This window comes from Pyrgilauda ruficollis, unplaced genomic scaffold, assembly GCF_017590135.1.
Source record: "Pyrgilauda ruficollis isolate IOZ18807 unplaced genomic scaffold, ASM1759013v1 scaffold8, whole genome shotgun sequence".
Lineage (NCBI taxonomy): Eukaryota > Metazoa > Chordata > Aves > Passeriformes > Passeridae > Pyrgilauda > Pyrgilauda ruficollis.
The window spans coordinates 5,107,304-5,132,108 of NW_024529932.1; the positions used below are offsets into that span (position 1 = coordinate 5,107,304).

Consider the following 24,805-nt stretch of genomic DNA (forward strand, 5'->3'; position numbering starts at 1 on the left):
ATAGCTTGCTTTCTTTTCAAGCAATCAACATTTGAAACAATGATTTGTACATGGTCTGTACAGTGTCAAATAGCTCCACTTAGAATCTTCTTCTCATAGCAGTACAGATAATCAGATAATTTGCATTTGTTAATGGTTGTATGGTTAAAAAATGGAGAAAATATATCAATCTAATTAATATTTATATGAGTGTTATACACTCATTTATAATTTAAAAAAAACCCCAACATAAATAACAGAAAATATTTTGGGCTATATAAATTTTTAAATGGCATATTCAGAAACTACGAAATTAAATATGACAAGAAAAGAGATTCATAGTCCAACTTCCGCGCTTAGTAAACAGTAAAATTTACATGCTTACTTATATTCCTCTGTGAAAAGTATAACTACCTTAAAATACTTTTTTTTCAAATTTTTTATTGGAAATGCCACATAAAATCAACTACTTGTTCTGTGTAGGCCCAGGGAACAGATCCAGCAGAGGGCAAAGGCCCTGGTTAGCAAGATGAGGTAAAAAATAGCAAGACAAACAGATGGACACATGGTAACTAATAGTGCATCAAGTACTTCTGAACTAAAGTGACCTTATACTTATTTTGCATTCCCAAAAGGTAACTAAGCATAAATAAGCTTTGGGGTTTTAATTTTTTTTTTCCCTGTTGAAAGAGTAATTATAATTAGCAGTACAGAGAAGGTTCCGTGTGACTTTCTCAGAATCACCAACAATTTCAAACTTTGAGATACATATTTAATGTGCTTGGTGCAGAAGCCGAAATACTGATAACTGGCTATCTCTGAAGGATGCTTCCCAATTTTCTGTAGATTGCAATGCAGCATCTGTAAAAATGTCAAGCACTAAAAGCTTCCTAAGCCAATCCCATGCAATTCATTACAGTTCTTGGTTTCACCTGCTTTAGGAAGGAACCATAAATAGCATCCTTGTGAGAGAACATATAATTCCACAAATAAACACCTTCCTGAGTATGAATAGTGTAACTTTTTGCGGGAGCTGAGTCCACCTCAGTTAGACCCAGTGATGTGCCTTTGGAGATATATGTAACTTTTCTTAAAGATGGATGCTTTTGTCATCTTGCTTCTTTTTAGACACTGTGAAACAAAGATTCAATCTTAAGAGGAAAGACAGAATTTAAGGAACAATGCTTGCAGTCATTAGAAAATCCTGACTTCTACAGAACTGCTGAGTTTGAGTATTCTTATCAAGAATAACTCTAATAATGACAATGAAAAGTATAATTTTGAGAATGAAATTAACAAATGTCTGCCTGATGCATTTGTGTTAATCTAGGCTAATGATCAGGAACAATAGCCTTTTTTGAATTAACTACATGAAAATCTCACCTAATAAAGTAAATAATATTTAAAAGGAGGCTACTGATTTTATAAAGAGGGATGTTTATGGAGGCATGGAAAATGTACACTAGAATAATCTCCAAAAGAAAGTTTTACAATTTAGATGCCTTGAAACATTTTCAGAAACTAAATTTTTTCATAAATGATTCAAACTATAACAATGCAGAGAATTCAGCAGGTATGGAACATTTGCTGCATTTCCCATTTTCTCTATAGCAACACGAAATCAAGGTGAAAGCAGAAAAGGACTCTATGGCTGTGAGACAATCATAGAATCTCACACCAACAGACTTAAAGAGGGCCCAAAGAGAGAAAACGCTGAATGTGCCTGGGCAAAGAAACTGCAGTCAGCCTATAAAGTAAAAGAAGGTATCTACAGAAAAGCTTAGAGGGAAAAAAATATGACATTCTGGTGTACCACATCAATCTCTCTGCCAGAGTTCTCTTACTGTCTTAATAGCCACTCAGCATGGGGCTAGAATCTAAGTCCCAGTTTAAGAATAATTAAAGAAACAGCAGGACCATACATAGTTACAATATGACATTAATTTTTTGGCAACCAGAAAACAAACAGTCCTTTTGGAAAGGTATTTTACTTCCTAGAAAAGCTTTTTTTTTAAAAGTGAGTTCATTGAAATTTCCCAAATTGTAAATAAGAAATGGTCTTCCACTGTCTATAAATACTTTACTTTCCATGTTAGAATTTGATTTTATGAATAGCTATTGAACTCCATTTGAGATAAAATTTCCTCATATCATATTTACTTTCCAGATGCTTCAACTAATTTACAAAAAAAATGGAAAAAGCGCAGCATAAAAGCAAAATATTCACTATCTACCCTGCACCTGTCACTGAAGTGGATGACTGTACAGCTTTTTGCCACAGGACTTAATTCAAGACACAAAAATAAACTCTCTTTTCATCAAGCTCCTGTCTGTGAAACTCTAATTCAGCATTACATATGGGAATTCTCCTATCAGCATTCATAAACACCAGACGTAGCTAGGAAGAGAAACAAAGCCTCTGATGGTTTTGTTAACGCCATCCAATACCTCCCACAGCTTCTCAACTGAAAGGGCTGTTATATCTCCAATCCCCCTTTTATCCTGATAGTCTTGCTTAGCTACATTTTGAAGCCCCTTCTCATGAATGTAGCTTTCAAAATCAAGGGGGGAAATTATCCTGACCAGTAGTAGTGCTCCTTCCTTGGATAATTCCCAAGTTTCCCCTTGCTGTGTCCATGGGAGGAATGCTCTAATCCCTGCCCCACTAACACTGCACAAAACAGAACATACCCACTGCCATTTCTGTACTACTGATACCTTTGATCAGCTCCTTAAGATGCAGAGAATACACAGAAAAACTTGCCTTTTCTACCCCACTTCTTTGATGGGCTCACAAAAGTATTGTGACAACAGTTGGTACTAACCAGCCTCCAATTAAACAATGCTGAATTGAAAACACAACCGTAGACTTTGAAAATGGTGCTGTGCCAGATAAGTGGCTTTACAGTAAGATGTCTGGTGAGATGTTAAAGAACACAGGTACAGAGGTCACTAAGTACCAGTAAAATCCTACAATGGTTGTTGGTTTGGGTTGGGAAAGACCATAAAGATCATCTACATCCCGTCATGGGCTGGTACTGTATGCTGGTATCAGAACTCTTTCCAAACACAACACCACATATGTGAGGACAAATTGCTACACTGAAACAACAGAACCCACTTCCCACTGTGAGAATCAAGAGTAAGGAACACTTTCTGTAAGGCTTACACATGCAAAAGTAAAGAAAAAACATCCTTTTTTATGTTGAGCACGTAACAATACAGAGCTAGCTTCAAAAGCTTAAGGCCAACGAATAACCCAAGGGGTGACTCTCCCTAGATTAATTTTAATGGTATTTTGATACAGCAAGGAAAGCATGAAGGAAACATACTAAGGGATTTTCTGTCATTCAAAAGGACAACCTGACAGCTGGAATAGATGAGCGATGGAAGGCCCCTTCTCACTGAAGTATTCTGTTCTAGTCTACTCTAGCATACCTTACATTTCCATCACCTGGATTTGCCATTCTACTGTCTCATCACTCAGAATCAAAAGGTTCTTCTGAACTTTTTCAGTTGATCCTATTTCTAACTTATTTTCAAACATCATGGCTCTAAACCCCAACACAGCCCTGTTGATATGTGCTATCATGGAAAATACATGTGATGTGCATTGTGCAAGATCTGGGTTATGTGGTCAGGTCTCAGGATAAACTGTTGCATATCTACAAAGACAATGTTTCTTCACTGCAAAAATTTAGCATGCATTTTTACTCCCTGTTTTTTCAAGTTTTAGCCATCTGTTTATCCTTTCATAACCCTACTACTTGTGCCACAGCTGCTTAGCTTCTTAAATTTCTGGTTAGGGAATATCTTGAAAGTTTCCTGAGGAAATCTGAGGAATCAACAAGAGAATTTTTACTGATGTTATTCCCCATGTGCAGGGACACATGATGTCATACAGCTAGAATGGAATTTAAAACTGGAATTGCTCAAAAGGCTGACCTAAAATTTGAAAGCAAAAATATCTAGCTCCATCCCAAGTCAAAGTAATTTGCTTTACCTGGTTCTTTTCATAGCTGCTTTGCCTTCATGACACATACTTCAGAAGCTTAAAAATTCATCTAATTTTTTTAACTTCTCAGGATACAAGAACAACAAAATCAACGTCACAAAGCTGCATCTAAAGCTTTCAGATGCATCAAAAAACCAAAATTACAAGCGACAATGCTGAAGACTGACAGAATGGAAAGAAGCTTTTATTAGGATTCAATTTCCTGAAAATCAAAGTACAACTATCAAAGGGGTAGCAGTATTAAAATGAAGGTTGAAAACTGTCAATTTTTGATAGAAAGATTACTTTTAAAGTGTTAGAAACTAGTCAGATATTTTTAAGTCAAATAAGAGCACATTAACAGCTTAAATGTTCAGGTTTACATGGGATAGATGAACACTAAATTACAAAGAGAAAAGTTTTTAAGAAAAAGCAGCTTGCATCTTACAGAAAGGCAGAAACGGCTGTCATAACAAACAAAGTTTCATAAATTAAAAAACCATGTAATTTGAATTATAATGTAAAGAAACATTCTACTTAAATCAGGTAAGGTTAATTTACCAATTTAATGAACCAGTGCAAGGAATTCTGAAATCTGTTTTGGCAACCTATGCATAGTGATCTAGGCACAATAAAAAAAGGTGGGGAAAAAAGGGGGCAGTGATTTTCATTGTATTCTCAATTCCTTCTAAACCCACATCTTCTTTAGGAGAGGTAAAGAAAAGACTAAGGAATACATGCATATAGAGGAGCTCTTTCCATTTCTTTCTTTTAGTTACCTTCTAGTTCCACCATCTACAGCAACACAACTTTTTGATTTACTCAAGGTAAACTACAAAAGTACATACAGCTGTCAGACCAGTACCTCTTAGGCAGAAGACAGAAATCAGTTCTTTCTGTCTCTTTTCCTCCTTCACATGCAGAGTTTCAGAAAAAAAACAAAACAACAAAAAACCCTAATGAAAACAAAAATCCAATCCCAAACCCTCTCCTCGTAACCACCAAAATATGGCTCCTGCCATCACTATCAGGAATATAGATTGTCATTTACCACCATCTGGTATTCAGGTTATCTTATTTACATGTGTGATCTGAGATGGAATGACTCCAGCCTAAATATCCACAAGGAAAACTGCGGCATTTTTCTTTCACTATGTGTGCTTCAAGATGTCAAGCCTGGAAAAGAGAGTCCAGCTACCAAAATATTTGATATTATTGGCTCCACTGACTCTGATCACATTTCAGACAATGGCTGGCCAGTGTCCAATGTCCATATGCTAGTCCATCTAACGGGAAGACACTTGGCCAATGACTTCAGACTGAATTACAGTTTGACTTCCAGGGGATGGTAGGAAATTTACTGGGCCTAAGAAGGATTCTTTAACTGAACTCCAGGTCCAGAGCAAGGAGGGAGAAAAAGACTGGGCATGACTTTCTTTCCTGTTTTCATAGGGACTTCTTAGAATACAAAACTACTGCAAACATGTCACAGTACAGAATTATTTCAGGGCAAAGAGTAAAAAGATCAAATGCAATGACACCTCTAGACAGCCCACATACTAAGAACTTCACCAGATTGAAAAGGTAAGGTAGACACATCCCTGGGAATCTGTCTAAAACTCATATACAAAGGCATGACAACAGGCTCTGATAAATCTGGAAATAATCAAAGAAAGTAGGAGAATATTTTGGGAAATATCACTAAAAGATGATGTTTCCTGCCCTTACATTCTTTCCTAGGCATTTATTGTGAGCTACTGCCAAAGACAGACTTTTGGGCAAGATGGAGCTGAGGTATTTCCAAAATTTATCATAAATACAGCACTGGAGAGACCAGCACCTCAAACACCTCTCAACTCTTCTTTTTTATGTTAAGGGGAGCAAAGGCATAATTAATTTCTACTTGCAAGAGCTCAAGACTGAGCTGCTGTCCCTGTACTGGCTTCCGTTATCAAAGATAGTTGTCACTTGCAGAGGGGAGCAGGGCTCGAGTGGCACCATCACAATGCAGACTAATACTCTGAGATTGATACAGATGGCATCTTGGGAGAGGTTAAGAATGCTATACACATCATTAGAACAAGTCTGACCTACACAATGTACATTTAGCTGTTAGAACAAGTCAAGGAATCCACAAATCTTCCCTGGTTATCCACAAACCTCTGTAAACACTCATGTGAGGCAATTGCCAGTTATAAACATTATGTAGACACAGCCACATAAACAGTCCCATCAACCACCCCAAGACAAATGCCAACTCCCCTTGAACATATCCCCTATTAACCTGGTTGTTCTCAATATGGATGATTTACAGTTATATTTTCTACAATTGACCATGAAAAGACTCGGATTTTACTCACTTAGGCTGAAGTAATTCCTCAGGTATGAGCTGGGTATTGGCTCACTTTAAAGAAAAGTATCATTCTCCTACTCAATAAGGACAAGTGCCCAGAAAACAAAGACAAGATGTCAGATATCCCAGGCTCTAGACAGCAAAATTTGAGACCCAGTCCTGATCTCGGCTCAATAGGACAACTGAGTTCAATTTTCTCAACCAACATTCTGTATAGTGAGGACTAACACTTGATGAAAGCAAACACACAAAAAATCATCCTTCACAAGACAGCAGTTTCTTCCAAACTTCATAGTATAATAGGATCACAGATGCCAAATTACATTATTTCATGAGCTAATTACATTAGCTCATGAAGTTGTATGCCATAAACCAGAATAACCTACATAAGCACTCTGGGATCATAGCTTCACCAATGGTGAAGTTACAGCAACATCACATCTAGGCAATTACCATAAACCAGTGGCTTGTATAAATAGCACAACACATTCAAGAGATAAAGCAGCCCAAGAACAAGGAAGCCTATACTGTGAAAATCCCAAGTCTTCTGAAGTAGCTGCTTACACCCTCTACACTCCTGCTTATATGCAGCAGGGATGCAACTATCTTTCTGAAGAGTCTCAGGCTTGGGAAGAACAGACATGAGCCACTAATCATCTCAGGGAACAGATGTAGTCAGTGGACACATTTCTCTCTGAAGTATTTTTCTGATTATACTACAATGTCCCCTGTTATTATTCTCTCTTACATCTAAATCTATTATTCTTTGCTTCACAATGATCCAGCATGAAACAGACTGGCTTGAGACTAGCAAACCTATCTAATATTAATCTACAGTCTGGCTGTTAAGGCATTCTCTTGTAAGGTGAAGTAGTATGCTTCCATAGCTAGTAACTTTCTTAATTTGGTTTCCCACTTCCCTGTCCCTTTTTAGTGTATAATCAAAAATGTGGCCAGGTCATCTATAGCTTTTTCCAAGTTACATTAAATAAAATTCAGGACTCTCCTGTGTAAAACAACTCCTTTGCTTCTGCTCCAGAGACAGACTTTTGGACTTGTAAAATTTATAGCCACTACACTATTTTACATTAACTGTATGTGCACTATACACCAAATCATAAATTATTTTAAAGACCTACTGCATAGTAGGTCATATTGCATTATTATATGCAAATGCCTCCCAAAATATTCCCAATAAGAAGTACCCTTGCTAGTTGTTGTGAAAAAGTAAGCCCTCTTTATGAGACTATATTTGGTCTTGTGCATTTTATAAGTTTGTATACAAAAAACTCAATGTTACAAACAGTATTTCCTTTTTTATAATCTAAGAAGAATTAGACTATATTTAGCTTGTTTTTACTCAGTGTGCAGCAGGTAAATTGCAATTCTCTTTAAATCTTTCAAGAACTTTAAGAAACACAGCCCACATATACAATGTAAATTCTTAACATAAAATCATGAACACAATCTGTCAAAATACATCAGTATGAAGAAACTTACATTCATTTGGTTGTGACCTATAATTTTTCAGGATGACAGCTTGGGTGCGTGAGGTATTTGCAAAGATCACAAATTCCCCTCTTCGGATTTAGCATTTAACCTGTGCTTGACATCTGCTAATATTTATGATCTCCATTATTACCTATGTATGTATCCTGTACTCATTGTACTTTAAAGAGGTGGGATACATTTTAAGAATAGCAATATTCCAAACATCCAATACTTACAAATCCATAGGATTTGTAGTAAGATTGACTTTCAATGAACTCCAAAACAAAATTTGTCTTTCTGCCTACGCAACATGTGTTACATATCTACTTTTACAATTTCTTGTCGAGTGCATTAGCAACACATGACAACAATTCACTTTAGATTTAGCCTTCTCTCAACTACACCCTTTTACAGAGAATTTTCAGTGCCAGGCTATTGGATTAACTAACTTTAACAGCAATAGTAGGCCAATCCACTAATGGTACCTTATTTTTCAGGACCCTTGGGACAAAAACCAAAGAACAAGGACTATACTGGAAAAGCCCTTCTGATGGTGGCACATTTCAAGTGAGCTGATTTCCAAAGAACCAAACAGCCCACTTCTTGTCACAGTGGCAAATGCAATCTCATGCTAAAGCAGAATCCATAAATCTTCAGAAAAAAATATTGACTGGCACTGGACAGCCATAACAGGATGATCCACAGCCTTTCCCTACTGGCCCACAAACAACTTTAGGAAGAATTCAGGAGTAGGGCTAATCGTTTGTTTTTGAGAGCAGCAGCTCACTCCAAACTACTTGGAGTAGCACACAGAAAGTCTACAGTGAATATACAGTAAGCCTAATATTTCCAGCTTGGGGAAAACAGAATTTTAAAAAATTACTTTTAAGATTTTCAGCAATGTAAGGGGGAAATTTAGGCCCAATCAGTTTGGTAAATGCTATCCCCTTGTCCAGTTATTGTGACCTTGTTTGTTACTTACAAAGGAAAACAAAGATATGCTTTTTTTGTTTGAACTGCCTGCTAGAATTGCTTTTGATTAGTAAATTAAATGCAAGGTCAAGCTGCTTTAGCAACAAGGAATTTTGATAAGGTGCTCCCATGGTTGTGTTACAAAAACATGATGACCTCAATGTTACTATGAACTCAGACCTTAATGAAAATGTGAAAAAGGGATTTGTGTGGCCAGGAAACATTACATAATCAGAACGTAACAGTAAGTCTAGCTGAGAAGTAAATATGCAAATGTAATTCTGAAAAAGTGTATGTGTACAGATTTTTTATGTATACACATAAGAAAATTAGGGGTGTTCCTTGAAGTTTCTTCTGAGGTAATGTTTACTTATCTTACAAAAGGGAAACAAGACAATAGGAAGGCCTTGTGATAACCTGTAACAGCTTTTATTCCAGTTATAAAAATGTTCATTCTGCCATCTATCTGCTGAGGTAAGCTAGAGAATTCTCATTAAAATTTTAGCATGGCTGGTCATAAAAAAATAAGAAAGCAGGAATAGTTAAAAAAAGGTAATTGGATTCTTACATGATTGCAGTATAGTCTGACACCTCTAAGTGAGGCTATACCTTCTGCCACTGAACAAAAGGTTACCTGGCATGGGATGTGATGCCTGTCACTAAATAAGCTATGAGATTTATTCACTTAGAAAGCTGGGCCCTATTTAGTCTGTTATTTACAGAAGTTAGAACATTATGATTTTATTATAAAATTAGACAAATAAATGGAGTACCACTTCTCACTAACACATTACTCCAGTTACATAAAATATGTATTATATTTGTTATTAAAATGTAAGGCAAATATCCTGAGGCACTCCTAATGGCATAAAATGATGTTGTTACTTCCAGAGACAAAACTGAGCTATTCAAGAACAGTAAGTCACCAGTACCATAGCTTTAATTATATTTGTTCAACTCTGTGAAGAAGCACAAGTGAGTAAAATGCTCTCTTTGTCTGTTCAGACACTTCTTTAATGGTAAAAGTCCAAAGATCTCTTAGTGGGACAGAGAATCATTCAATAATGACGATGGAGAACACTTACATGAAAATTAGAACTATCAAACTCATTAAAACAAACCTCATGGTTTCTTCTGACAAATGTGATGAGAAAGACAATGTACACTAACAACACTAATGACTCCTCAGGTAGCTGAAGCTCAAGCTCAAGAAAACTCTTATCAGTAATGTTTCCCCCATATTTTACTTAAAACTAATCTGTCATGATCTCCTGGAACTGCTTATAGACAAATCTTTCACTAGGTTAATCAAAACTTCCTCTTTTCTTTTTCCTTCCAGTTCCTGGAGCTCACTATGGAGTTTTGCTATGCAATGAGACCAGACAGTTTTTCACTGGACTTCCAAAATTCAGCTGGTTTATGCTCAGGAAGAAAAGAAGAGTCATCTATACTAAAGAGAAGTGATAAGATGGCTTTATAGCAGGTAAGAGACATGAAGACTTAGGAATGACATGCAAAAAAGAAACCAAGAAATATGACCAGAGAAGTAAACAAAATAAAAGGGACTGAGAAAGGGTGGAGACAACAAAAACAATCTGCAGTGGCAAAGCACAGAACAGAGAACAACAGGAGTGTCCCATCCAAAAATAGCCTGATGTCCACTATTTCATAGGATGGAAAGTACAGATGGACAGAATGGAAAGTACTTGCTACTACCAATTGTTGTAAGCTTAGAGAACTTTTCCATGTTCCTTAGGAACTGAAGGAGTTTGGAACAGAAGCTAGTTCATTTACAGGATTTTATAACAAGTAGAAACAACCGCTAAAATTTCAACACTGCTTAGCAAAACTCAATAGGGCTACCTCAGAACTGCAAGGTAATTAAAACTGTCTTGCTTATAATGTCAGAGTCAGCACTTAAGTATTAACCTGAAGTATCACTAAAGTTACTTAATTTCTCAAATGAACAGTGCATATTGTAAGACTCAACTACTGTGAAACAAAAGTTATTATTTTGTTAAGTTGGTAGCTGTAAACTCACTTGTGTCTACCTACAGGAAATGGAATTCTGCTATTCCCTGGACACAAAAGTATTCCAACATTTTCTGCGTGTTTAGCATTTGAGAACTTTGTAATGTTCTTAATTATCATAAATGCAATTTTCATACAGAACCATAATAACTCAATTAAACATTTGATCCTCATAGATTATTTTTAAACATTACTTATAATGAAATACTAAACAATACAGGAAAAAAGAAAGTTCAACTTTTCCATTTTTAGCTGCTGTACTAACAACTCAAATTCTAGTTTTAGAACCTCTAGTTTACTAAACTTTTCACAACAATGCATGCATTTCTCAGCCCAAGGAAGTTCTTGAATATAAATTATCAGAATAGCGAACATATCAGATGGAAGTTTGAAGTATATTGGCAAATACATATGCTTAGAAATAGAGACTTTTGTACCAGTTGTTTAATCAGTTCTTGTGATTTCATAAACTCTTTGAAGATTTCTCTTCAAATAAAGTCATGTGTATTAGTGCCCTGGTGTCACTCACTAAAACTTTCAGTAACAAAAAGTAAAGAGAGTGCACACATCCTCCCACAGCACTGTGCTTGCTGCATCTAACAATCATATTGGCAGCACAGTCACAGCCATCGCCACATTAGTTACTGGAACTCAGACTCCTGCATAGATCTTCACATTCCCCTATGCAGACAGCAATCCCTAACTACCAATATGATCATCTCCAACTGACTACTGTATGATCTAACTCTTTTTGGGATGTACTGTTGTCCAAAGCCAGGCTGGATGGGGCTTTGAGAAGCACTGTGCAGTGGAAGGTGTCCCTGCCTGGGGCAGGGGGCTGGAACTGGATGATCTTTAAAGTCCCTTCCAACTCAAACAATTTTGTGATTCTCTTCTGTGATATAAAGACCTCCTTCCATGTTGCAGGAGACTTACTTCACATAGTGTAAGAGTGTACCATTTCCCAGAACTGTTACCACAAAATTGTTATGATTTTAATACCCATTATAAGTAGATAAATGAAATTGCTTTGAGTACCTTTCAGAAATCTTCACGTTTGTTTTAATGCTATCATTGGCATATAATTTCAGTTAAACCTTCTCATTTGTTCCTGTCAACTGATCCTAAAGAATAATGATCTAGCGCAAGGCTGTTTTACAGGGGGAAAAAAAGAAGAGAAAATATTTTCTTTCCATTCAAATCACCCTGTTTCCACAGTCTATTGTGGCAGTTGAAGATAGCACCAGTTGTCCCTGTTCCTAATGCAGGAGCAACTGGTTTCTTGTGACAAAGGCCTGGAGCATGACAATTTTATCTCATGATTTCTTTTTGTTCCCATCAAAGACCTAGATTATGAAAAAGTGTAATTCATGTACTTGATACCAAATGAGTTTACATCTAAAACGAACAAGAAGAAAAGACATGCCAGCATCTCCTTTAGAGTAATGTCTGCAACAATAAGCTATTCAAAAGGATGAACAGAAAGAAGAAATTAATTTTCCAGACTTTTCCAAAGTCAGCTATCAGGAGATTTCTATCAGCATTGGGCTACTTCCAGGCGATGTCTGTTGCAGCTGATTGCAGAGACAGTTTGTTACTACAACCAACTTTACTCAAGCTACCTATTGTCAGGTATGCATTTTCTTCTTTTTCACAATTCCCAACAAAGTAGAAAAAGTATGATTGCTGATGGTTTTAGTTAACTTACTATTTTCATGAAGGCATCGTATTTCCAGAATACTGCCACAACTCATTAGTAAGAGATGGAAAAATCACACAGTAGTTCAACCTGCCAAGACAAATTCAAGTGCCAAAAAGTAATCTTGTGCTAACTAGTAAATCTATACTAACTTCTTAAGAGTATTTTGCCACATGAATAAGAAAAAAATTGCCTAGAAAAATAAGTGAATTGTAGACATAGCTGTAAGGCAAGCATGTAGTGAATTCAACCAAAAGTGTAGAAGTGTAGCTCAACTAAGTTTTCCAAAACCTTATGGAGCTGCAATTAAAATAAAAACAGGATTTTACATTCAGCCATAACAATTATTTTAGTCTAGCCACTTCTGCTGTTAATTATGATTTTCTGCACACTCTGCAAAAACACTCCTTGAGTCCATGCTCATCATTTACACAGTGGGCTGACAGCTGCAGTAGTCATGGGAAAGAGACTGACCCTGATCAGAGATTATACTTGAAAATGACAGTACAATCAATAAACCCTAATGATACATAGATGAGAAGCAGATTTTACAGGCCTCAACTCTTGAATATTTGCATGATATTTTCTGGATAGGCACGGACCTTGAAGTAAACCTGTCAGCCAAGAGTGGATGCAGCAAATATCTGCTGGGAAAATGGCAAATTTTCTGCACTTGCTCACAAGCTTGATGATAGGACTAAAGAAAATACATGAATCAGCATGAATGTCCAAAATTTATTATCTGCCAGTGTAATGTCTTCAATCAGTGTTGCATTCATCATCTGGCATGCTCAAAGACATATATGCAGACATAGGTGCCAACTATACAAGCAACATGAGACAAGAATTCACTGGCATGCTTAGGCACACTTGCATTTTTTTTTGGAATGGAGGACTAAATGTTTTTGTTATTAGCATATTTTTGGACTCAGCTGAGCAAACAGTAACAATGGATGCTTAGTTTGGGTTACTGATTCAACTGGCTGCAAGTTAACCTACCATTTAAACACCAAAAAAAAATCCCAAAAACAAAAACCCAACCAAAAAACCCCACAAAAATATCTGAATACAGCTCCTGACAAAAACTGCCATAATTAACAAATAATTTCAAAATATTCCAAGAAATTCAGTATGTGTAGTGTATAAGACATTCTATGACAGTAAAAGTCCCAAGAAAAAAAATCTTAAAATGTGTCTTAGAGAGATTACCACAAAACACTCCCAAAACTGAGAACAGTTTGGCAATCATTAGGTTTAACTAGTAGATATGAGACACACAGCACCATACTTAAAAAGGGAGGGATGCTTCCTTTTAGCACAGATATTTCCTTTGTCTCAGATTTAATATTAACCTTCACTTACGGGAATAAGAAAGCAATGACAGTGAAAAATTCCTTACAATCTTCCTTACTTCCTTTATTTCTCAAACACTAGTGTTTAAAAGAATACAAGCAATTCCTGTTCTTGGCAAATCTCTAAATAGGGATTAGGAAGGCAAGGTACAAGCTGGACAAAGAGAAGAATCATGCATATATCCTAATTATACAGTATTAAGAACCCAATAACCCATGTTGATGGGTTACTGCAGACACTTCAGAAGTAGCATAATGACTTCCCCTAAAAAGCCAGGCCTGATGAGACTGCTATATTGCTCTAAGCCACCAGTCAAATGTGTGCTGTTAAGAAGACAGCATATGCTAACAAAAGGGTATTATTAAAGAAGATAAAAAATACCTTTTCCCATAAACGCATACACTTTTCCTGAAGCTCTGTTAATTTGATTGGAGGACAGGCACAAATTTTCTTTGCTGACCTAAGTAAAGTTGACTTTGCCTCTCCACTGAGAAGTTGGAATTCAAAGCCTCAGTCTCCTCAAAGTCTAGAGTATCCTAAATATGGAATGCTCAAATGTAACATGAAACCAACTGTATTCCTTAAAATGCAGGATTTTTAGTTGCATTTGCAATTTCTTAATGTATTCCCTTGCAGTAGAATCAATAAAGACCTGTGCAACACTGTAATATTGCTGTAGCTTTCAAAGCTATGTTCAGGTGCATCAAGAACTGCAGCACGTCTGCAATGCTTAACCCAAAATAATCTTTTGGAACAGAGAAAGTCCTTAGTGATACCTTGGGTCAATTGTTGCAAAACTTGACTGAAATTTCATGGTAATTCTGCCCTTGAAAAAACCATGCTGAGTGAGTGTACTTTTCCCCCAAAGCACAACTATTTTTTTTTTTTCCTTTTAAAGTGGTATTTAGACCAAGTAATATCACAACTTAACATGGCTTAAGTTCAAAGGTGTAGTAAGTGATTCAGGCCATACTGCAACTTTCTCTATACAGACTGAACAAGAAGAAATTATTAAACATTCTGGAATTAAACCACCATAATTGACAAGATGATTTAATTAGACTACAATAGAAGGCTCTGTTCTAGTGTCACTCACTAAAACTATGTTAGTAACAATAAGTAGAGTGCACACATCTTTCCACAGCACTGTGCTTGCTGCATCTAATAATTATATTGGCAGCACAGTCACAGCCATTTCCGCATTAGTTGCTGGAACTCAAGATTCCTGCATATATCTACACATTCCTCTTCGCAGATCCCAATCCCTACCTAAGAGTATGATTACCTCCAATAATAGAGATTCCTGTATATGATTACCTCCAATAATAGAGAAGTATTCCAGCGCCCACTTGGACGGGGCTTTTTACAGTCTGGTGTAGTAAGAGGCGTTCCTCCACACGACAGGGGGTTTGGAACTGGATGATCTTTAAGGTCCCTTCCAACCCAAGCCATTCTACAATGCAATGACTTCTGGAGGATCTTGCATTAGCCAGCGAGTGAACTAAAGTAAGAAGAAGATCCCATTGCCTAAAGGCTTGGTAGCTCATCACATTCCTTAAAAGATCCTGAGAAGACCTCTTGACTTCCTTCTAGATCCATGAAGAACACAGCTCATCCAACAACGAAATGTCCTGAGAGAAGTAATTTGACCTTGCTCTTCAGACATAAAAGTAACTTTGACCATTGCCAAGACACAGTAAATGGTTTACTGAAAACTGAACCTTCTTTCTAAATAATAGAAGGCTTCAGAACCCAGTGTCGGTTTTGCTAACAAGGAGGAGGCAGGATGTCTCTGGACTTCCACAATGGCTGCTATTGCAGTCCTTTTAAGACAGGTTACAATTTTTTGTTCTCAAATTACCTGGGGAAGTTTGTTTTTGAGAATGGATGGAGAGATTCCAGTGAGATTTATTTAATTAGCCAGATCGTTCCATTTTGTTTCTCCTTCCTTGGTTGTTTAAGTGCTTCCAAGTTTTGACGTCAGCACCAGAAGTCGTCTGACTCCTTTTTTATTTATGTGCATATGCACCTCTATATGTAAAAAATATTCCTGTTTTCAAATTTCTGAGCAAAAATCTTCACAGCTTGAGAAAGTGCTGTGTCCAAGAAAATCAAGTCAGGGAACCAGTATCATTTTATGATTTTTCTCAAATAATGTTGCACATTAGCTTACAATTCCTCATTAGCAAATAAACAATTTGTGGAAAGTGATAGATAGTTATGGACAAAAATTCCTTGTTTCTGAAATAAAATAAATTGCTGGTTTAGAATCAATATATATATGTTATTGTGTAATTTTTAGATTAATGAACAGGGTTTTCGGTGTACATTGTGCAATTTCTTGAATATTGGAACTTTTTTCTCAAAACTCTAAAAGCAATCTACCTTTCTGCAACATAGAAAAACATGTTTTTACAGTATCTTTGATAACAGCAAGGGTGTTCAATACACAAAATCCAAATTCCAGAGTGCTACTCTTAGAAAACAAATAGAAGTTATCTCTCCAGGTTTATACAGACATGATATTATGAAGCTTTCAGAATTATTTATAATAAATACATTCTCAGAAGTATAGAATGCTTAATGCACAACCACAAGCAAGGAATTTATTTAGGTACTTTTGTATGACTCACATATATTGAAGTTTCCAAAAGTAATTCTTCAGTTTCAGAGGTTGATACACGTAATGTGACTTGACAGCAATATTGACAAATATATTAATTTGGAACATCACAGTGAGTCAATTCAGCGAAGTGGAAAAAAAATAATTAGATGTTCAGAATCACTCTGTTAAACCTAAGACTCTACATATTTGTAGAAAACAGGAAAATATAACAACAAATTTTATATTATGGCAATTTCATGAAAGACTATTAAGGTTTTCAATGCCATATGCCTCTAAAAGAACATCAGTTTTCCTAACACTATTTTAGTTTTCCTCTAATGTTTTCATAAATATGTATAAATGTGAAACTTGAATGACCCTTAGAAATTATCTAAAACATAGCAGTTAATCAAGCAGCTCAATAATTTGACATATTATTCCCCATTTTTTGGTAACTAAAGTTATTTACTACATATAATTGTCAAAAACAAGAACTTATGTTACCTTGTTAATTTTCATGAGGTTTGTGTACAGCATTTTAATGACAAATAGGATACATGACACGACTGCAAGGGACACTGCCCAGGAGTATTTTCACCTGACATTCAGTTAAAGGTATTTGGTTGCTCAGTAAAACTATTGTATTTAAAAGAATTTCTAAATTAAAAGGCACTTTCTTTCCTTTAAAGCTGTGATGCTTTGCAACAAAACCTTTCTTAAACAAATACATACTACTCCTGCTTTGGCCTTCATAGTAGTTTCTAAAAGACAATAATACCCATATTTATACCCTCTTATAATACCTATGGACTGAAACCCCTTATATTGGTTAATTAAGAAACAGGTTACATTACCGTATTAAGAGAAGGCTCCCCTAGTCTTTCCTGATTTCCTGATTCTTATTAATCACTTTATTAATAAGAAGTGACAGAGTATAGTTTTTACATCTAAGCATGACATTAGGCCAAGGAGATCTAGAAGCCAGGACTAGAAATCTTGGTATACAGGACTAAAACTCAGAATAATGATATTAAACTGAAAACATGATCTAGGCGAAAATTAAGATGTTACTAAAGAATTGTAAATGGCTTAACTGAAAATAATCAGGTGAGGAAATACTGGATGAGGACGCGCAGTGTGTACCTGCTCTGGTATTTTGCTGGTTAGAGTTACCATGAGTAAAAATGATGAGCAATACCATATTCTTACATAAAAGATAACATGCTACCTTGAACTGAAGCTAATCTTTACAGTTTACTTGTTGGTAAGGCTACAGCTGTAATTTCCATACAGAACATTCTCTACCTACGGAATAAAGGAAGAAATTAGAGGAATTCAGCAGAAAATACTAACTACCAGAAGTCTAAAAAAGGTGACAAAGAGAGCAAAAATTAAATAATCAGGAGTCTTTCAGTTGAGAGGAAACCAACACTCAGAATGTGCAGGCAAAGTGAAAGCTCATTCTGCAGGAATATTACTTGTTTGTAGTGACCACAAGGAATCCTTTCCCTAAATCTAGCCCTTTCTTTTTACAGGTTTATCATATGTACTTTTCAGCGCCTGGGAATTCAACTTGTAACTAAGATGCAATTTTCTTTAGCCAGTGTATTCCACTTTTTATCAGTTTCTGGCTTCTGTAAAAACACTAAACACAATTAACTAGTTTTACAATGGTATTATCTACTCCAACCACACCAGATGAGTTTAACAACCAAGTAAAAAGTTTTCTATTACAGCTCAAGAGTTGCCTTTAAATATAGCAGTACAAGGTCTGCAAGCAGAACTGTAAGAAAAAAAGCTGTATATGCAACCACAGTTTTCAGGTACCTCACCTGTTTCTTTGTGTACACCTTTACCCAAAATCTTTAAGGTGTGCATTACCTTCAAAAGAGGTAACTCTATTTTTTTAGAGCAAATGTTCGTATTAAAAAAATAACCAACCAAACCAAAAAATCACAGCAAATAAAACCCCAACCCCTAAATTTCTCCCTTTTTTCCCTAACTTCCCATGGTTCCATACTTTAATGGCATTTCATATGCTCCCCTTGCTTCACCTGGCCATTTTCATTGCTTAAGATTTTACACTCTGTAAAAAAACATTTGTTGGACACCCAGCCACATTTAACATGAGCTCAGCTTTTGACAGCAATCCCTATATACAATTTGGACATGTTATCAGAACAGGTATCTTATTAGCAAACAAAGCATTTTGCTTCAGTATATTCTATCCATATTCTACCTCTGCATAACTTAAGTACCAGTACTTCTGTGTGAATTTAACTAAGATGCTGATATGAATAAAATTAATTCAAATATCTGGTTACAGAACTGAGCACTAAATCCATAGACTTCTAAATATTAAAACTATACAAAAAATCCTAAGTTTGACCCAACATCACTACATCAATTCATCCTTACATCTTAGTTACATCCCAGTAGTGATTTTACAAGCAATATAGTCACCTCCATATAAAAAAAAACACGTTGAAAAGTTTGTCACAGTTCAGAATGACATCTTCTTTTAATATATTACACATGCTCACTCCTATGCAAACCAAGTTTTAACTGTCATGCTGTCAAGAAAAATGATAATTCCCTAGTCATATCTTATCTTTCCAAGGAAGTAAGAACTACAGAACATTTTACAATAGAAAATTGTATCATATGTTTAATAAAACCTGCTGCTTGCATGGAAGCCTAGAGTTGTTATATTTGAAGCTGACAATGAAAAATAAAATATCAGAAAACAAAACCAGTGAACAAAATGCAGAAAAGTGGGAAGCATTTCAAGTTTTATATGTCTATTCTTCTATTTCCTCAGCCCTCTCTCAGCTTAATGCAATATAAAAGTCCATTAATAAAAGCCTGAACCCATGTAAAGTCTTAGAGCAGCATTGGGTCATTAACTGTGATAGACCTTCTTAAGAGATATATCCATGTGCCTATTAAGAAAAGTCCCAACCTGAAAATTACCTGAAGTATGATGCCTTAACAATGTTCAACAACCAGGCATTACCTGCACCAACAGATGTACATTGTGAAATCTAGGCTACTTTTGAATGCTCCCCTAAATCTGGTTTCAAATTTGTTCTATTAAAAACCAACCAACCAAAAAACCCCCCTCAAAACCAAGAAAATAAACCACCAAACCAAAAAGCTACTCATACTTCTTTGATCTAATGAAATTAGGCTCATTGCTCTTAAGTTTTTCATTTAGATTTTGCAACAAATATTGTGGAATTACCATGGTGTTTGAAAACGTGTAAGTAAAACAGAACTGCAGCTGATAGTTAAGGTAGACTGTCTCTGATTAACCAAGCAAGTTAGTGCAGAACATTCTCTGTAAGGGGAAACTGCCTCATTTGGAATGGCCTGAATCCTTCCACTCTCAGTGCAGTTTGCAATGCACACATCTTTGTTCAGGATGGGAGGAAAAGAGGCTTCCCAAGGTACAGATTTTTTTTGATTAGCTATTTTTCTTTAAAGTGGTTCACTGTTGTTTTTCTGCTTTGCTGCAAAGATATCTACAATCTCTGTGTGGAACTCTGCTCACTTTTGATTCCTTAAGTTACTTCAGAAGAACTAAGCAAACTATTTGAGTCTGTCCTTTATATGAATTATGAGCAAAGGGGGAAGAAAATAATTGCAAAACATTTAAACTGGGATTTGATCTCCAACAGCGTTATGATGATTCACACATTTTACTCAAAGTTTCTGCTTAATCCACAAATGTTCAGTTAAAAAGCCCCAACGAAATGTGAATCAAAAAGAGCAGCAGTTGCATTTACTGTTACGTCATACAACATAACAAACCTACTGAAGTCTCAGGCGTACTGCTGCGCATCCCTTTCTGGTAAGACTTTGCAGTCTGTTTTTCCTAAACATACCTAAACTGACACAAGCAAGTAGGTAAATTTCACAGAAGAGTAAGATATAGCCATCAAAGATGTCGACATTACACTTGCAGGGATACTTGATCCTACTCCTCTGCAACAAACCAGAGTGAAAACAACGAAACTAGTTGAGCGAACTGCTGGCAGCACCGCTCCTGCCGCCCGGGGAAAGCTGCGGCGCCCACTGCCCACGGCAACACAGACAGGCTGCTTCGCCCTCGCCACGCTCCCGTCCCGCGGTGATCCTCTCCCGCTTCTCTCTGCCCTCATCCCGCTGGAAACTTTCCGCGGGGCGCGGCACGGCCGCTGACACCAGTGCCGAGCCGCTGGGGCCGCGGGACGCCGGGGCCGCACTCCCAGCGCTGCGCGCCTCGCCCGGCGGGGCGGCACAGCCCCGGGCACCGCGCCGGGGGACCGGAGCTCCCAGCGGCTCCCGCCGAACACCCCGATGTGCCACCCTACACCGCGGGCTGCCTCCCGCCCGCCTCCCCTGCCCTTCGCCCCTCGGCCGGCGGCGGCAGGACAACTTTCCAGGGGACGCTTGCCCTCTCCCGGCACTGGAAGTGTGTCGGCTCCGGTCGGGCCGGGCAGGCGTGTGGGGCGCTTACCTGATGTCCCCGCTCGGCTGCAGGGCAGGGCAGCGTCCCCGCGGTCCCCTTCATGCCCGAGGGGCTGCCTTGCCCGCACACACGTCCTCATCCAGCTTCCTGCCCGCGGGCTGCGCCTGCTTCCCTCGCCCTGGCGGGGCGGGCGCCGCTCTCGCGGTCTCGCCGGCGCTGCAGGGAGGGAAGGAGGAACAGAGGGCGGGCGCCAGGAGGAGGAGGAGGAGAAGAAGGAGAAGGCGAGCAGGGGGCGGGAGACGAGCTGTGCCCTCCCTCTCTCCGCCCCGGCCGCCGAGCGGACGCAGAGCAGCAGTGGACGGGCCGCGCTCCCCGGCCGGGGGAAGTAGCCGGGCTCCCCCGGCCCCCAGTGCACCCTGCCTCACTGCACCTGCCGGGTGTCCCCGGCTCCGGCGGGCAGGGCAGGGCAGGGCAGGGCTCGGCGGTGCCTCTGGAGGGCGCCCGGACCCCAAAGCTCTGCGCTTTATCGGAGGGACACGGCTCCAGGGTCGGCGGCTGGGCTGGGCTGGGCAGGATTGGGCTGGGCTGGACTAGGCTGGGCTGGCACCGCCGCTCATCGCTCCCTGCTGGGGATGGAGTTTGGGGCCGGCCTCAGCATGGGATGGGCGGGCAAGGGAGGCTTCGGGATGAGTGGTAGGAGCCGGGGCAGGATAGGTGCCGTGGAGAGCACAAAAGGAGCTGGAGGGCAGATGCCGGAGGAGATTGTGAGAATAAGGTTTGCGCGGTTCAGGAGAAGAAAAAGAGATCGGGGAGGAAAAGAGGGAAACTGACCGAGACAGAGAAGAAGGGTGACGTGATTGGGAAGATGAATGATAAATGCTTTTTCCTGATAAATTTGGCAGGAAGGGTGTTCAGAAAGGCAGGGAGGAGTGAATACCAATGGGATAACTGAAGAGGAGAAAGGAGTAGGAAAGGATTGTTGGGCAACAAAGGAGGAAATGTGTCCTGTAAGTCGTCAAAGGCAGGTTTTGGGAAGGCGAAGAGACTAAGGAGATAAGGATTCCGAGGAATCCTTTACTGGACTTAGCAGGAAACTTAGATGATGGGTACAGAGAAGAAGTTTAGCGACCTTATCCTAGAGGTTAGGAAAATGAGTCACTGAGGAGTAAATATTCTCAAGTGGAAGCATTGGAAAAGTAGGAAATAAGCACTGCAGGAATTGCTGGGTAAGAAGACACTCTGAGATCTAAAGAACAATTCCCAGCCTGAAACAGCTAGTGCATCTGAGCAGAATGCACAAAGGTCTTGGTTGAAAGGAGTGGGAGTGTTCCTTCTATATGGGATAGAAATCACGCTGTCCAGAAACTTCTTCTGTAAGAGTTGTGCAGTATATCTTACAATTTTCTGGCAAATCGTGCCATCCCACATGGGTAGTAGAGTGTAGGATTCAAGCTCTCCAAACTGAACTCACCTTTACAACCAGTGTAGCAAAGTGGACTCTGACCAGCCAGGACTAGCAGTAAAAGCAGTGTTCCCTACAGACTTGATATCATCTTAGTCCTTGCAGAACTGAATTGAGCTTTAGCTTTTAGCTAACCCAGTCTGAAGAATGTATGGGCATGCAGATTCATTGCTTTTAGAGTCTGGAATGTCTACTGCCTCTCATGTGGAAAATGACTTGAAATACAATGGGATACAAACTGGGATACGTGAAACTGGAGTAGAAATTACTGGGTGTACACAGAAATGTGTCATAAAAGTATTTACTGAAGAAATGAGAGGAAAAAATGTTGAACATCAAATTAATCTCTTCATTCAGAGGGTAATTTATTGTTGGAATAATGCCTTCCTTTACTGACCTCCTCCAACTTTTTGACCTACAACACTCTGAAGTAGTTGGTGGTTTGGTTTTTTTTTTAATCAGAATTTTATTCTGGTCTATTTTAATACCTTTAATCTCAGCTATTGTGAAACTGCTGTAGTGAACTGTAGTGAATTTGTGTCCAGCACAAGGCTTGTGTTGTATGAATGATAAGCAGAATATTGTAAGCTAGTCATGGTATAGATTGGATTAAAAAAAAATATATCCTAGCCTGCTTTGGGGTAGGACTATGTAATCTATATCTTTCCCTTTGGTTTTCTCTCTTCATTTTTCTTCCTGCCCTTCTTCTTGTGGCTCATAAATCCAACCACTGTACTAATGTCTAAAACTAATCTTACATATTTTATGTATGTAGAAATTTTTATGGGAGTTGTTACCAGAGATCTTGCAAATGATACTTTGGTAGCCATCTCTTGCATAAAAATGGTGTGCCAGTCTGGACTTCCAGGTGTTGTTGTAGTATTGGAGAAAACAACGATGGTTAAAAATAAATGTTTAGCTGGTTGTTCAGTTGTTCATAGGAATTGAAAGCTCTCTGGAAGTTACCTGTGGAGCTGCTGCTTAGGACTGGTAAAAATCTTGTATATATGAAACAAGGTAAGATCAGCATTTTAAAGTTATTTCTGAGCTTTTTCATCCGTGGTTTGGTGTTTTTTTTTTTTTTTTTTTTTTTTTTTTTTTTTGGTTTTTTTTTTTTTTTTTTTTTTTTTTTTTTTTTGGTTTTTTTTTTTTTTTTTTTTTTTTTTTTTTTTTGGTTTTTTTTTTTTTTTTTTTTTTTTTTTTTTTTTTTTTTTTTTTTTTTTTTTTTTTGTTTTGTTTTTGTTTTTGGTTTTGGTTTTTTGTGTGGTTTTTTTTTTTTTGTTTGTTTTGGGTGGTCATTATGAAAATCTGTAGCTAATCAGGAAATCTTTTGTGAAAGGCCACGCTCAGAGGTGCTGTTTGCAACCAGTTTGTATTTTGTGTAACAAATCTCTTCTAGTTCTTTGAACTGTTGTGTGTCTGAAGTTGAGATAATGTACTGGAAATTATTGTTCTGGACACACTAGCAAGTTTAATCAAAATCAGTGGAAAATTCAGTCATTTTCTTAAAAGTATGTACTTGTTAACAAATTCTATACTTGTTAACATAATCCATAATGTACATGGATTTGTAAATCCAAAGTATCATTTAAAAACTATTGGTATGGGTAAAATTCTAACAGTATGCTTTAATCACTGGGACAGCATTAGAGTTGGATATGTTGATCACTTAGATTCAATGGTATTAATAACTTGTGCATAAGAATCTGTTCCATAGAAAATGAAATATTGTATTATGGATGCCAGCAATAAACTCCCTGTAGAAAACACATTTATTTTCAGTGACTATTTTCTTTTTGAAGACAGATTGCTTGTACAGTGGAATAAGCAGTGAGTGAGATATAAATGTAAAGATATTTGGGTTTGTAATGAACTGGATAACATGTTGGTAAGTGCAGGTTTGTGGCATCTCTACCATTATGTAAACAGCTGAGTTCACCTTCTCCTCCCTCACCTGTCCCCATCTGCCACCCACCCCTCACTGGCCATGTTGCTTATGTCTTTTTTTGGATTCCTATTCAGCTGTGACAGAAGCTAAATAGCTTTCCCAATAAAGAAACTCAAGGTCGGAGTTGGGAATAGCTCATACTGATGGCATGGATCCATCTGTACTCAGATGGCTCATAGCAGCTTAGTCATTGTTCTCCAAAGATGCAGCCTTTGGGTTATGCTGTGACTTCTCACTGTGCTGTCATGTGCCATGTAAATGTTAATCTGCCAGCATAGCCGAGATTTCCCAGTTGTCTCTGGGAAATCTCGGTGGCTCATGCTGCAAGTCCGATTCCATTGTTTAAGCACTTAAAAAAATAGCAATGACACCTCCCTCCTGCCCAAAAAAGACCACAAACCAAACAAAAAAAACCTTAATAACAAAACAAAAAAACCCCCCTTGAGTTCTTAATATTTTCAGGGG

At 37.9% G+C, this 24,805-nt stretch overlaps 1 protein-coding gene across 7 annotated transcripts in view; it reads right to left on the reverse strand.

Annotated features, from left to right (window-relative positions):
• The window catches only part of SGCG (sarcoglycan gamma), a 109,578-nt gene extending 88,394 nt beyond the window's left edge, over window positions 1-21,184 (reverse strand). For 5 of the 7 annotated variants that reach the window (XM_041487141.1, XM_041487142.1, XM_041487139.1 and 2 more), the window contains exon 1: window positions 20,979-21,184. The gene's annotated coding sequence lies outside the window, so the exon portion shown is untranslated. The remainder of the gene's footprint in view (window positions 1-20,978) is intronic. The other 2 variants (XM_041487136.1, XM_041487140.1) reach the window with 1 other exon arrangement.
• Window positions 21,185-24,805: the final 3,621 nt, after the last annotated feature.